General features: G+C 42.7%; 2 long non-coding RNA genes across 2 annotated transcripts; one reads left to right on the top strand and one right to left on the bottom strand.

Moving 5' to 3' along the window:
• Positions 1-294: 294 nt before the first annotated feature.
• LOC129692863 (uncharacterized) lies at positions 295-6,419 on the bottom strand. Its single transcript, XR_008722770.1, has 3 exons — positions 6,278-6,419; positions 3,327-3,565; positions 295-3,244 (listed from the first exon to the last, which is right to left on the bottom strand). It is a non-coding gene; the product is annotated as an uncharacterized LOC129692863 (long non-coding RNA).
• A 224-nt stretch (positions 6,420-6,643) lies between these two features.
• Positions 6,644-12,344, top strand: LOC129692674 (uncharacterized). Its single transcript, XR_008722752.1, has 2 exons — positions 6,644-7,025; positions 7,332-12,344. It is a non-coding gene; the product is annotated as an uncharacterized LOC129692674 (long non-coding RNA).
• Positions 12,345-12,951: the final 607 nt, after the last annotated feature.

Genomic DNA, 12,951 nt, shown 5'->3' with positions numbered 1-12,951 from the left:
CCTGGCTCACCATATAAATGGTTTCCTCTCATGGCCCAGCTTCTTCGACTGGGTTGCAGCTCCACGTGGGCTCATGTAACCGCATGTCAAGAGTCTTGAAAAGTTAATAACTAATGAAAGGTTTCCAAAGTTTGATTTCCACGACCACACTGTGGTGTGTGCACAAGCAAGCATGTGTGTGTGTGTGTGTGTGTGTGCACATGTGCATAAATTTATAAATAATTTATAAATATTTATAAATACATTTATAAATAAATTTAACTATTGTTGTTCAAGTTGCTGGCTTGTTTTTAATATAATAAATTTTGGTGAGGGATTGGAAATTCTCAACAACTTCTGAAAAAGTCTTAAACATCCCTTATGTGAAGCAAAATTCTCTATATTGATAACTATAAAACAAAAATTGGTATCAAATTTGAAAAATCTTGACAGTGGTGTTCTGTGTCCTGGGGTGTCAAGAATTCAGTTAATCTTAACTGAGTTCTTGTAAAATAACAAGTAAAATAACAAAAGTAAAGTTGTTCTCACCTTTTATCACTGATAAAATTATTTGCACACCAAAGAATTTTTTAAAAAATAGATTGATTTTTGGTTTATTAAGAGTAAATGTTTTGTTTTGTTTGTATGTCTGTATTCCAGGAATCATATAACAATTTCTGGGGTGAACAGGAGCAGCCAGTGGACAACAATCCTGAAACCCTACTCTACATGAGGGCACCCTAGGACTTCCTAGCCAGAGGGCCTAAGCACTGAGACAGTATGATCTGAAACTGTAAGCTGAATAGACCTTTTTCTTTATAAGTCAACTGTCTCTGTTATTTTTTGCAGCAGTAAGTTGAAACTAATACAACAAATACTCCAGAAACACCTGTTCCCATCACCCTGGGTACCAAGGCTTGATGGTCATCCTCAATATGCCCCCAATGCTATTTCAATCCTCTCCCTTTCTCCACCTGAAATTATTTGTTCATTTTCTAGAGATTCTGCAGCACCTAGAGCAAAGCTTAGGAAGTGGTGAAATGGGCTAAACAAATCGCTCTTCCATGAATGAGCGGTTAAATTTCTAGGGAAAACTGAGACGTGATCAAAAAGGCCTTACACACTTTTCCTAAACACAAAAAGGTTAATCAATGAAAGTGGATGGCCAGCCACACTTTGATTTGGTTCTAAAGTCCTGGCTTCAGAGGCTGAAGAAATCGGAGACTCTACTGTCTCTGTGTCCCCTCTCAGAAACCAGCCCCCTGTGTAAGCAGAAGCCAGGCTGTTGGAGTCTTTCTTCCCTTCCCTCTGCCCTGGCACCTGGGCCTTGTAAAGGTTGCCATTTACTGGGTTTTGTCAGGTCCAAACAGAGTAAATATTTTCAGGACTTGAATGTAAGGGAGAGCTGAGAGAGAGCAAGGGAGTAAGTGGCACCTCTTTGGAGCAGCAGGCCAGGGGCCCATGTTGTCCTTGAGCCCAGAAATTAGTGCCACATGGCTAGGCACTGAAATCCTCTACAAATCGCTGACATTCAGGAAGTGAATCCGCAGTATGAGGTGCATTCTCCAGCATGTGACATCCTGCACACAGAGATGGGAGGGGACTGTGTATGTGGGGGAGCAGAAGGACAGGCAGGGAAAGATGGCATCAAGACCAGAGGAGGAACACAGATAGCTTGGTAGATGGTTATAATGAATAGCAAAACTTTTGCCTCCTAAAGTTCAAGTATGCAAAGAAAAAATTTCCCAAAGTGGGTGACTGTTGCATGCTAATTCCTGCAACAGAGGATGCTGGCAGCTATCTAAGCAGGAACACAGCAAGACTCCCCGAGGCTCAGACTCCAGTGTCTGTTCTCAAGCAGGGTGGTGGCAGCTGAGCACTGCGAGATTGTCTCCTCGGCCAACCATGGAGAATCTTAGGGCTTGCCCAGGCAGGCCCCACAAGGCACTTTTATTTTATGTCTAGCATGATTATAATCTAATTTGTTTTAGATTCTTGGAAACAGGCTATACTACAAGGTAGCCTCCTGGAAACTCAGGAGAACTTACATCCAAAAATTCTTGAGCAAATTGGATGTTAAAGAGCCAAATGTTTCAAAGCAACAAGCTGCTGCCCAGGGAAAGGGGAGCCATTTAGAAAATGGTTCAGATGTTTAGGAAAAATAGGGTCTTGGGCTTCTTGTCCTTGGTCTTTTGTGAGTTTTCCTGGACTCTCCTAAGATCTATCACCAAAGGTGTTACTATTTTGAAGAGACTCACTTGGGGTAGAGGTGGCCCTATCACACTCAGAGTCTTTTCTACATATGCCTGTAGCCCTGGAGCAGAAGGTCCTTCCCCAAGGTGAGATAGCTCAGCTGTTCAAGTTCAGTTCCCAGAACCCAACACACACACACACACACACACACACACACTCACTTTGCAGACACATGTTGCCACCACACCTATGGTGGCAATAGACCTCAGAACATGCAAAATGGCTTCCTGGGTAAGACAAGCATGGCCAACAACCTAACGGACACGTGTTTCAGAAATTCTGTCCCTCAGTTTCTGGCTTTCACCATTTTGTTTCTGTGGTGCTAACATATCTCTTGGTCCATCCCCAGGGTGTGCATTTCCGAGAACTGCCTTCCATAGGGTCATTTTCAGACAGAATCTGACAGGGTAGTTTTAGGACATGGAACTGTCAGTCCAAGATGGCCTGAGACCTGGTACTCACTGGTTGAGGTAGGGTGGCTAGACAGTATATGCCAGAGGCTCACCTCCTGCCTCCCAGTATCTCCATGTCGGATTCTACAGACACACCACCAGGACCAGCACCAGCATAGAAGCTGGAGATTGAACTCACACCCTGAGAGTGCTTAACACCATCTCTCCTGTCCCCAGAAAGTGCTGTTTGCTTGTTTGTTTAAGACATATTTCCATCATCTAAGAGTAGATTGAAAACCCAAACCAAATCTCTCAAAAAAAACACAGATTAATAGCTCTATTTCCCCACCCTAGACCTCTTAATTGTCCAGGCAAATAACTGAGGTCCCAGATGTCTGAACATAGAGTGTACTTGAGAAGAGAAGGCCCAGGAGGAGATATTTTTGGCAAGTACACTCTGAGCTTGGTTTCATGGCTTTCTTCTGAAGACACCTCACTTGATTGCAGATTCAATCAAATGTTAGGTTCTTCTGCGCCAGCAACCCAGCCCGGGCAGCTACTTGATTCTCGGGACAGCTTTCTCTTACTTCACACACAGCACATTTTAACCTCTTTCCTTTCTAGGAAAAAAAAACAAATTCAAAATAGAAAACTCTGAACAACAGAACTTTGTTTTAAAGTAAGAAAAATGGTATCACCTACCCGTGCCAAGAAGGGAAGAGACTGAAAACATGCCCAGCAGTATGGAATGTGGAACGTGGTCCCTTGTTCAGAACTGGCTCCCGAGGGATAGCAGTGTCATCAGCAAAGCACAGGGGTGATCTGATATCAAAGCAGGAACATCTGGTATATAATGCAGCCAGTTAGCCTCAAGATGGCCATGTATTCAGGTAAGTTAACACCTTTTAAGGGATCGAGCTTCTGCTCAGCCTTCTGGAAACCTACCGAGATGGGAAAATCATTTGATCAGCAAGGCATCTATTGTTGTTCTCCTTAAGATGGAAGATAACGACATGAAAGACTTAAGGAAAATACATTTCTGGTGAGACCTTTGTTCTTAGCAAAACCGTGTGGTTCCAGCTGGGAGAACCCTTCTCTGCTGAGACTACATAGTTCATGAGGAAGTGCAGAGCTCACACCACCCTGTTACCTGTGGTGTGGGGAGTAGATGGTCATTCCAGTGTGGACTACAGGACAAGAACAGATTTCCAAAAAGAGTCCATCTTGACCAACCTCACGATCAGATCAGGAAGACCAGATTAGATCAGTCTGCCTGCAAAGCTCTGCTCTACCCACCCAGCAACACAACTCATGGACAAAAGTTCGTTTAGCCAAGACAGCAAATGAGTTGAAACCTCTCCCAAGTCCTAGCTGTTGGAAGCAGTATATAGAGTTTGTAGGCCTACCAACTGAATTTAGACATTTTTTTAAAAGTTCTTGTTACTACTTGGCAGCATTTTTAAAATATTATATATGTTCTGACTTTCTAGGAAGAAAAAAAAAACCCTCATGTATCTAGCCAGAGTCTTGGATGCTGTAATCTAGGATTTGAAGGGAAATTGTTTCAAATGAACTTGTTTGAGTGAGTGCTGGGATTTTAGGCAGCAATAATGAACCCATCCTAAAGAGCTGATTTGCAAGAGAGGATTTATGAAAGTGTGTGTTGAAGGGGTTTCTCATTTGTTTCCCTCACTTGGCCATAAGCCTTTTGAGAGTGAGACCTTGATTCCAATAGTTTGCTTTATTTGTTTATTTATTTATTTTTGTTCCTGTTTGTCACTGCTTTTCTCTGGGAATCTGGAGTAGTGCTGAGTATTAAAACTGGTACTAAGCATTTAGTAAACACCTGCTGAATGAATGAATGAATGAATGAATGAATGAATGAATGAATGAATGAGTGAATATTAGAATCTGAGGTTTCTGTACCGTGTGATTGATTAGGTGAAACACTTCTCAGGAGCTCAGGCAGCCCCAGAGGGTTTTTTGGTAAAAAAAAAAAAAAAAATCATGGTGGTTTATTCCAGAGTGTGTCCTTTGGTGCCCTTTTAATGTCTGAGCTGTGTTTCTACAAGCTTCACTAGTCTTTTCCCTTTTAGACTTAAACAGTAAAACTAGTTTTTCACTGTTTCATGGCACATTCTTTACAGAAATGGAAGTGTGTCCTAATCCTTTGATTGTGCCAGCCACCTACTTTAGACAACAGACTAGGCAAGAGACCAAGAAGTCTTGATTCAGTTGATACAGAAAATTATCCCAGGCAAACATTCCCAGAGGCCAGAGAATCAGCCCACAGGAATTTCTGAAGCCCCTTCTGTTAGGATTTTGGAACCAAACCTGTTTCTGGGTTGCCTACTAACCTATGATGCCATCATGTGTTGCTCGACAGGTGGCTACACCTGGAAGGCGTGGTTACCTTGCCCCTTAAAGGGACAACCTGACACGGGGTCTCTCTCTTGCTCCCCTTCTCTTGGCCTCTCTTGGCCCTCTCCCCTTTCTCCGTCAGGGTCTCTCTCTCTCTCTCTTTACCCCCATCATGTCCTACTCTCCCTCTCTTCATTTTCACCTAATAAATCTCTTTCATATAAAAGATCTTCTGTATGTCTAATCATTATTATTTAATATGTCCCATAACCTTACACCTTCTGCTCATCCACAGGATAGAGAATCAGGCAGGGTGAAGTTTGATGAGGTGAAGCTACTGGGTCCATTTGGATTTCACTAGTCTAGGGTGCTTGCCTCACCTTCCCCCAGCTACCATGGTAAGTGCTACAGGGATGAGCTTTCTTAGTCAGTGCTGGCTTCTACTGATGTAAAAGCAAAGGAAACAGGAAACCAGTCACATATGGTCCTTCATTCCAAGCAAGATAGTAGCCAGAGCCAAAAGGGGTCCCATTCAAGGGAGCCTGGTCTCATAGAATCTCAGGAATGTACATATACCTGTTATGGTCTCTTATTAGACCTGAAATCAGCTGTCTGTCAGCTAGACAGACAATCAGATCTGCTTCCAATCCCACTAAATTACCAAAAGCGATGGGACTATTCAAGGACTAGCTGACTTGGGTGTCAATGCCTCAGTAAAGCCTAGTATGTTGGCAGACATTAAGTGGTGCTTTCTGGGGACATAGTGACCAGCTAGTCCTGCTTTGCCTGGCATTTCTCAGTTTTAATTGTAAATCTCTCAAGTCTCTGAACAGCCCAAGCTCAGGTCAAAATGAGAGAGTCAGTTCCTTTAAACAGAGTGACAGGCCGGGCTAAGCTAGGCTTCCCTTGGCAAAGCTGTGCGGTCACCCATCTGCTGTATAGACCCTGCAGACAGCCAGCAAGCAAGAGGCTTCCTAGCAAAACAATCACTATGATTTTAGAGTGCTTAACTTTTCCCTCTTAAATATCTGTCTGAATAATCAGTTAACACAAAACTAAAAGGTGAATAGAAAACAATTAAAATCAAATAAGAAAAAAGGCAAATGATTTCTGTGTCATAGGCTCATTGTCGTCATCCTTTTCTCAAAATTATTTGCCAAGTGACTTGCTTCAAATATACTGGTCAATACCAAAGAGACAAGGTGAGAGACCAATTATTTTGGTATACAGAGATAACAAAACAGAAAGAGAGAGAGAGAGAGAGAGAGAGAGAGAGAGAGAGAAGCAAATACCTTAGAGGGGAATAACTCAAATTATTCTCCCTGTCTTTCAAAAAGAAGAAAATAGATTTGTTCAAGCTGGTCCACCATTGGTTAATTCTGCTGTAAATTCACTTTGCACTTTTTAGAAGTTCCCCCAATGAACAGCAAAGAGAGAATGTCTCTGGAAAGAGGAGAATGCACAGCCTACAGTCCGAAGCATATTTAATATGCTGTTTTTACAGCAGCCGCTGGTTTCAAAGAACTTTAACCCCGTTGTGTAAATGCGTCACCAGGAACATACCCAGGTTGCCATGGCAACAACCTCAGTGCAAGGCCCTTTGCTCTGTTGAACGGGTGTCAGCTTTCAGCCTCCTTGCATTCCAGGCTGGCATCAACCCCAGGCTACAGCTCAGACTTCATTAGAGGCCCCATGAAGGACAGTGAAAGAATCCTGAACAATTCCGAGAACTATGAGGCGGCTCTCCATCAACACCTGAGGGCAGAGCTGAGAAAACACAGGGGAAGGATCATACCAAGCAAGGTTTCTCTGGCCTGTCCCCTGAAGAAACCGGGATGGACCCTAGCTAATTTTAGGCACATCCATTGTTTTAGCCGGAAGAGACAACATCTAATCTTGCAGGAAGAGCACTGCAAGTATCACATGGCCCACTCATGCTTCAGGTGCAAGACCAGCTCTTGAGTGCTGCTCAAAGGCTTGGGAAAATATTAGGGTCCTCAAAGAAAATGTGACAACAGGTTGGCTGAAGCCTGCAGTCAGGTAAACATTTCCTAACATATGATTTTAAACAATGATGTTTTCAAAGAGGTGGCCCAGAAAATAATCAGTTTAACAGAAAACTCTTGATAGTTATGTGGTTCTTGAAATGTACTGGGGAGAGGGGGACAAAGTGGACTGTTAGCTTGGCCAGCCACTGTAGACAGAATTTAGAATCAAATGTTTTGAAAAAGCTAGGTTCTAGATCTGCCGTGTACTCATGAGTTGTATTCATATTGGCCCTTATGCATTCTTAAAGTTCATCATAGGAAGGTTTGTTTGATAAAAGTTATGCATTTATTGTACAAGGAACTTTTCAGAATGGTCCTCGGTGAACTGGCCAGAAATCTGAAGCACAAAATAAATTCGGCCATCAGAGTGGAAAAGGAATATTCACAAAACAAAGCTCAGACACAACCAACCTTATGGGAAACAGAAACGGGCCTCTGTCAGGCTCAGAAATGTGTGCAAACCAAACCTGACGGGTGCAACAAGCTTGATAAACTGGTCAAAGGGGAGAGAAAAAGGCACGGCACCTTTCATTTGTTTTCCACATGTAGAAATCCTTATTCGCTCACTCAGTGTCTAGAGAGCACAGACCAGGCCACAACCCCCTCAAAGGGCCACAATGGTGGGTCACAGTTCGCTTCAATCCTGCCCTGGAACGCAGGCAATTTCCAGGTCCTCATTTGGCACAGGAATATGTAGTCTCATTTTGTGATAGTTTTCTCTCTGTGTTCCTACACTAACAAAATTCCTTGAGACAAGTTGTGTCGTTTTAAATAAAATCTCCTTTTAATGAAACTGCCTTCAGAAAGATTTCCTATGGCACCCAGGAACTGTGACTTGGCCACTTGTGACCCACTTTTTAATTATTGGATGTATGTTCTCTTTATGATCACTTTTTTTTTCTTTCCTAGATTCGGTCCAGAGAATCAGTATTTGGGGGACTTATTAAGAAAACTCAGTTATTGACATAACTACTACTAAAAATAAGGAGTTCCTAAAATCAGGCAGTGCTGCCTGGCTTGAAATGCTAATCAGATGTGCTAGTCTTCCTCTGCTCAAATACCGTGGTTACATGCTCACTGCCTCTGGAGACAGAGCAGACAGGGCTAATGCAGACAGAAACACTAGGCTGTTTGTTTGTTTGTTTGTTTGTTTGTTTGTTTGTTTTGTTGAATTGGCCTCCAGATTCCTGCCCTCTTGAGGTGATTTGGGGAGTCCCTAAAGAAGGAACGCTCTGGGAAATAGAGGATTCGAACAGGCCTTCCGGACCAAAGCTGGGGCATCTGAAGTGTCCCTAGGGCTGATGAGGGAACCTGCCTATAGGCCATGATGAACGTGAAGTCAATCCAGCCCAAGAAACAGAAAACTCATCCTAGTGGTGACTAAACAGAGAGGAACAGGGCCATTTTGGCAGATGACTATAGTGAGAGACACCCAAGGTGTTGGGTGGGAGACCACATAAGCAGAAGATTTTCATATAATCCTTGGCTGTCCTCTTAGCACAAAGAGCACACATCCTCAACTTTTCTTGTCTCCATCTAGCAGATACTGTAGTTACAAAAGGTCTTCTAGAGTACCATCAACCTGCAGTGTCATTTTCCTTGTTTCAGTTACCAGCAATCACAGCCTAAAACTACTATGTTGAGAAATTCTATAAACAATTGGTAAGTTCTACATTGTGTGATGAAATCGCAATCTTTGGGGTGTGAGCCATTCCTTTGTCCAGTGTATCAATGATGTATCTGCTACCCATCCATTGGTCACTTAGTATTCATCTTGGTTGTAAGATCAGCCGCTATAGTAACCAAATAACTCTATTTTGATTAATCTTAACCCCGAAGTCAAGAATGGTAATGCTGGCATTTGAGTATGCCAAAGAGAAGCAATAAGTAACTTTCTGTAAGGGAAAGGCCAAAGCTTATCCTACAGAGACATGAAGAGGGTTTGATGCCGATTGAAGTTTCAATTATTCTGCAGCTACTGGAACATACTCACCTATCCCTGAGCATTAGGCAGCAGCATGCTCTGCTCACAGTTCTCACTGCAAGGCTGGCCTTTCATTGTCCCAGCCTTCATCGTACTTGTCGCTCGGTTGCAAAGTGCGATTGTCAACATAAAGAAAATGTGTTTAAATTTCACAATGGTTGTTTTGAGAGCAATGAGACCAATGCCTGTCTGCATCAGAACATCCCACTGTGTTGACTTATCTCTGCTCATCTTCTCAAACTGCAACCTCATTTTACAAAGCTCTCACCCGCTCGGATCCAGCTCTTCTACGAAGCCCTTTCCAACCACACATTGAAGAATGCCTGCTCCGGAGTCCTGTGCTGTGATGTTTGATAACCCTCTTGTGTGATTATGAAAGTATTTGATGTAACGCTGTCTTCACCCCAGGGACTAAGACTCACACTGCCTGTAAATCCTTCTGAAACCCTGTCACACCCCACAGTCCCTGTGGAGTGTTCCTGACAAGAGACAAATATAATGTCTTTTCCCTCCACAACTGCTGGAACACTGAGGAGTGTTTGTCAATGGAATGGAAGGAACTTGTGAAAACAGCAAAGTACCAACTAGTACAAACATGGTCGGTCAGCCATGGGAGGAAAGAAACAGGTCATGTTATTTATACTCTGCTCAGACTGCATGTAGTAGAGCATCATGTAGAGAACTTATATACACCAATAACGACAGCAGAGATCTGGAGTCGTCTCTCCAGAGCTCTGTGCCTTGCACTCAAGAGTGTATGATAAGGTTTTGAAAATTGTATATCAAGGAGCTACATAATTTTAAAAGTAAAGATTGACCCTGCTTTTTCTAATACTCTGTTGTTTTCCTCTGTCTTGATTAAACATGATGAAAAATGCTATCCTTATTCAGACTCATCACAGAGTACTTTCAGGTTTAAAAAAGGAACCCCAGAAACAGAATGTTTATAAAGAAAGGGAATTCTAAAATCAAAACTGATATGAGTCGGGTGCGGTGTCACACGCCTGTAATCCCAGCACTCAGGGAGGCAGAGGCTTGGTCTTCGAAGCCAGTCCAGGATAGCCAAGGCTACACAGAGAAGCCCTGTCTGGAAAAACAAAAACAAGCAAACAAACAAAAAAAAACTGATATGAAGTTCAGTGTTTTAGAATGATATAGTTAAAAAAAGAAAGTCTGCTATGGTGTCCTGGCTAGACTAAATTTGGATCAATATTTTAAATCTTAAATGTCCAAATTGTTTTGCATTTCTAACACATAGAATAGTCTAGAGGGGGCTCAGTTTCCACCATCTGAGTATGAAATCAGATGAACTGTGAACACTTTATTTCAATGAAGGAACACACTCAGGGGAAAAAAAAAAAAAAACACTTTCCCTTAGGTATTTTATTTGCAATTAAAACAAAAATTATAATCAGACATACTAACAGTTGACGTCCTGAGCATAAAGTTTGCTAATGTTGATTGGTAACTTTTGTGCCCCAAACCTACTTTGCCCAGAGCGTATTTGCAGTTTCAATGTTTCCAGCTTTCAATGAAGTTTCCCGTTCTTTTTATAGAATATAACCTATATTCTATATAGATTATATATAGGTGCCATGAGCGCCTGTGTGTTCACAGACACGTGGGTCCTGAGAGAGCCTGTGTGTGTCAAACAACAAGGCTAAGATGGTCGCTGATCCGAAGGCTGGAACTTTCCCGTCTGTGACATCAACGTAAAGACTTTGTGGCCATCCCAGTCCACGACTCTGAGGCACAAATCTATGTGTTGATGCCCCTTGCTGCTGCACCGATGGAAGCTCGTGGTCATTTCGGCTGGCGCAGTTCTGTTATCCCTTTGCCTAAAACAACAAGTCTAAAGTTTCAGCAACAAAATTTTAGACAGATTTTCTGTCAAGAGCTCCAACCTCTCTTTCAACTCCAAGGAAGGTGTGTTGGTGCTGAAAAGATAGAGGCTGGGGCAGAGCCAGGTGGGTTTTATAAGGTTCTTGGAACAGCATCCAATAGCAGCTAACTCTGTAAACTAACGCTATACAATCTGCAGTCAGCTTTGAGGCACAGCACCAGTGTATTTTAGTTTCTTTGCTTAAAAAAAAAAGTGTCTCTTGGAAGTACTGTATTACCAATGTCCTTGTTAACATAGTTGATGCTATGGGAGAAATGCTAAGGACTTAGTCAAAAAAGTAACTGATAATCTAAATTTGAAAAACTTTAGCAGTAATTTGTTTCATTTTGCTCATGTTTCTCTTTCTATATATGCACGGTAATTCATACTACCCCCACACGTCTAAGGAAATTCAAATGAGATTTTTGTTAAATACAAAAAGAAAATTCCAAGTGCTAAGAAGCGTGGTGCCAGACTTCTACTGGCAGACCTCGCCTCTGCCTTGGCAGTGCTTGTTCTGAATCTGAAATGGTCCCACACAGGCTCATGCTTTGAATGCTTGGCCCTCATCTGCTGCTGTTCTTGTGGGAGGCCGTGGAACCTTCAGAAAGTGGGGCTTACATGAGCAGAAGTAGGCCACTGAGGGTTGGCCTTGGAAGGTAATAGCCCAGCCCAGTTTCTGCCATTCTTTCCCTTGCTTCCTCCTTGTTGGTGTGAGGAGCCTCAGCCGCACAAGCTCCCTTGGCAGTAGACCGATCTTCCCTACCATGCCTTCTGACATGAGCTGGACCCCTGAAACCAGCACTCTTTCCTCGAGCTGTTTCTGCAGGGACTGTGGCCACCATCACACACAAGTACCTGGTACTGTGATTCCTAAAGAAAAGCTCCGTTGTTCCAGTGCTAATGACTTTGTGTTGATGAATTTGGGGTATATAACAATTCAAAGGGCACCTGATATGAATGATATAAAATGTTAAACATTTATTATTATTTTTCTTGCTAGGAGGTTTCTGGATATTTAGTTATTTTTGCCCAGGATCTTTGTTTTCTAAATTGTCCACATGAAACACATTTTAACTTAACCTAATGGCTCCTTTCCATAGAACACAGACCATGAGTATGCTCTGATCATGTGACAAGAAGTTTGTGGACACAGCAGCCAAGCTCCAGTGACACGGGATGGGATTAAACGACACAGATGGGCAACTCTGAGCAAAGTACCTGGCACTCTATGCAGGGTACCAGGAGGACTGAAATCCAGTTACCCTCAGTAGCAGAAGGCTGAGCACATTGATGATGGAGACTCCTCATTCTCCTTCCCTCCTTCCCATAAAGGTTCCATTCTCTCTCTCTCTCTCTCTCTCTCTCTCTCTCTCTCTCTCTCTCCCCTCCTTCCTCCTACCCCTTTCCTGGAATCACTGTTCAAATAAACCACCTAAACAGAATCCTTGCTTTGGCTTCTGCTTTGGGGAGACCTAACATAAAAATATCAGGCTCTGCCTTTTGGTGAGAAGCTATGTAGGAACAAAGATGTGGCTCAGTTGGTAGAGTGCTTGCCTAACACACAGGAAACTCTGTGCATGGTGACACATATTGGGCCATCTCTCTAGTCCCAACTGCTGCATTCTTAAAGGGACACAACTTGGAGAAGCTGTAGTCATGCAGTGTATCCAGATGTTTTTGGTCAGCAGTCACATGTCATTAGAAATATCACGGAACATAAAGTTTCCATTGCCTGATGGTATCTGCCGTATTTTATTAGAGCACAATGCATTCTCACGGGTCCAAAGTGATGAAGGCATAAGAAAGCCTACTGAACTTCCAGCTGAATAAAAGTATAGCTTCTACCATCACGCACAGCCCAGAATCCAAATGATGAGAAGCAACTGCTATCGTCTTCTGTGTTTTATGGTTGCTTTAGAGTATATTTCTTGTGCCCATGAAAATACATGTTGGTCCATAGAAAAATACACCATGTTACTCCAGCAGGGGCCTCAGATGAGACTTAAAGTAGTGAAAACAGATAGACTATGGCACATGTGCAGAGGTTGT

The sequence above is a fragment of the Psammomys obesus genome, unplaced genomic scaffold, assembly GCF_907164565.1.
Source record: "Psammomys obesus unplaced genomic scaffold, mPsaObe1.curated_primary_1811, whole genome shotgun sequence".
Lineage (NCBI taxonomy): Eukaryota > Metazoa > Chordata > Mammalia > Rodentia > Muridae > Psammomys > Psammomys obesus.
This window is presented reverse-complemented; position numbering and strand designations above follow the sequence as displayed.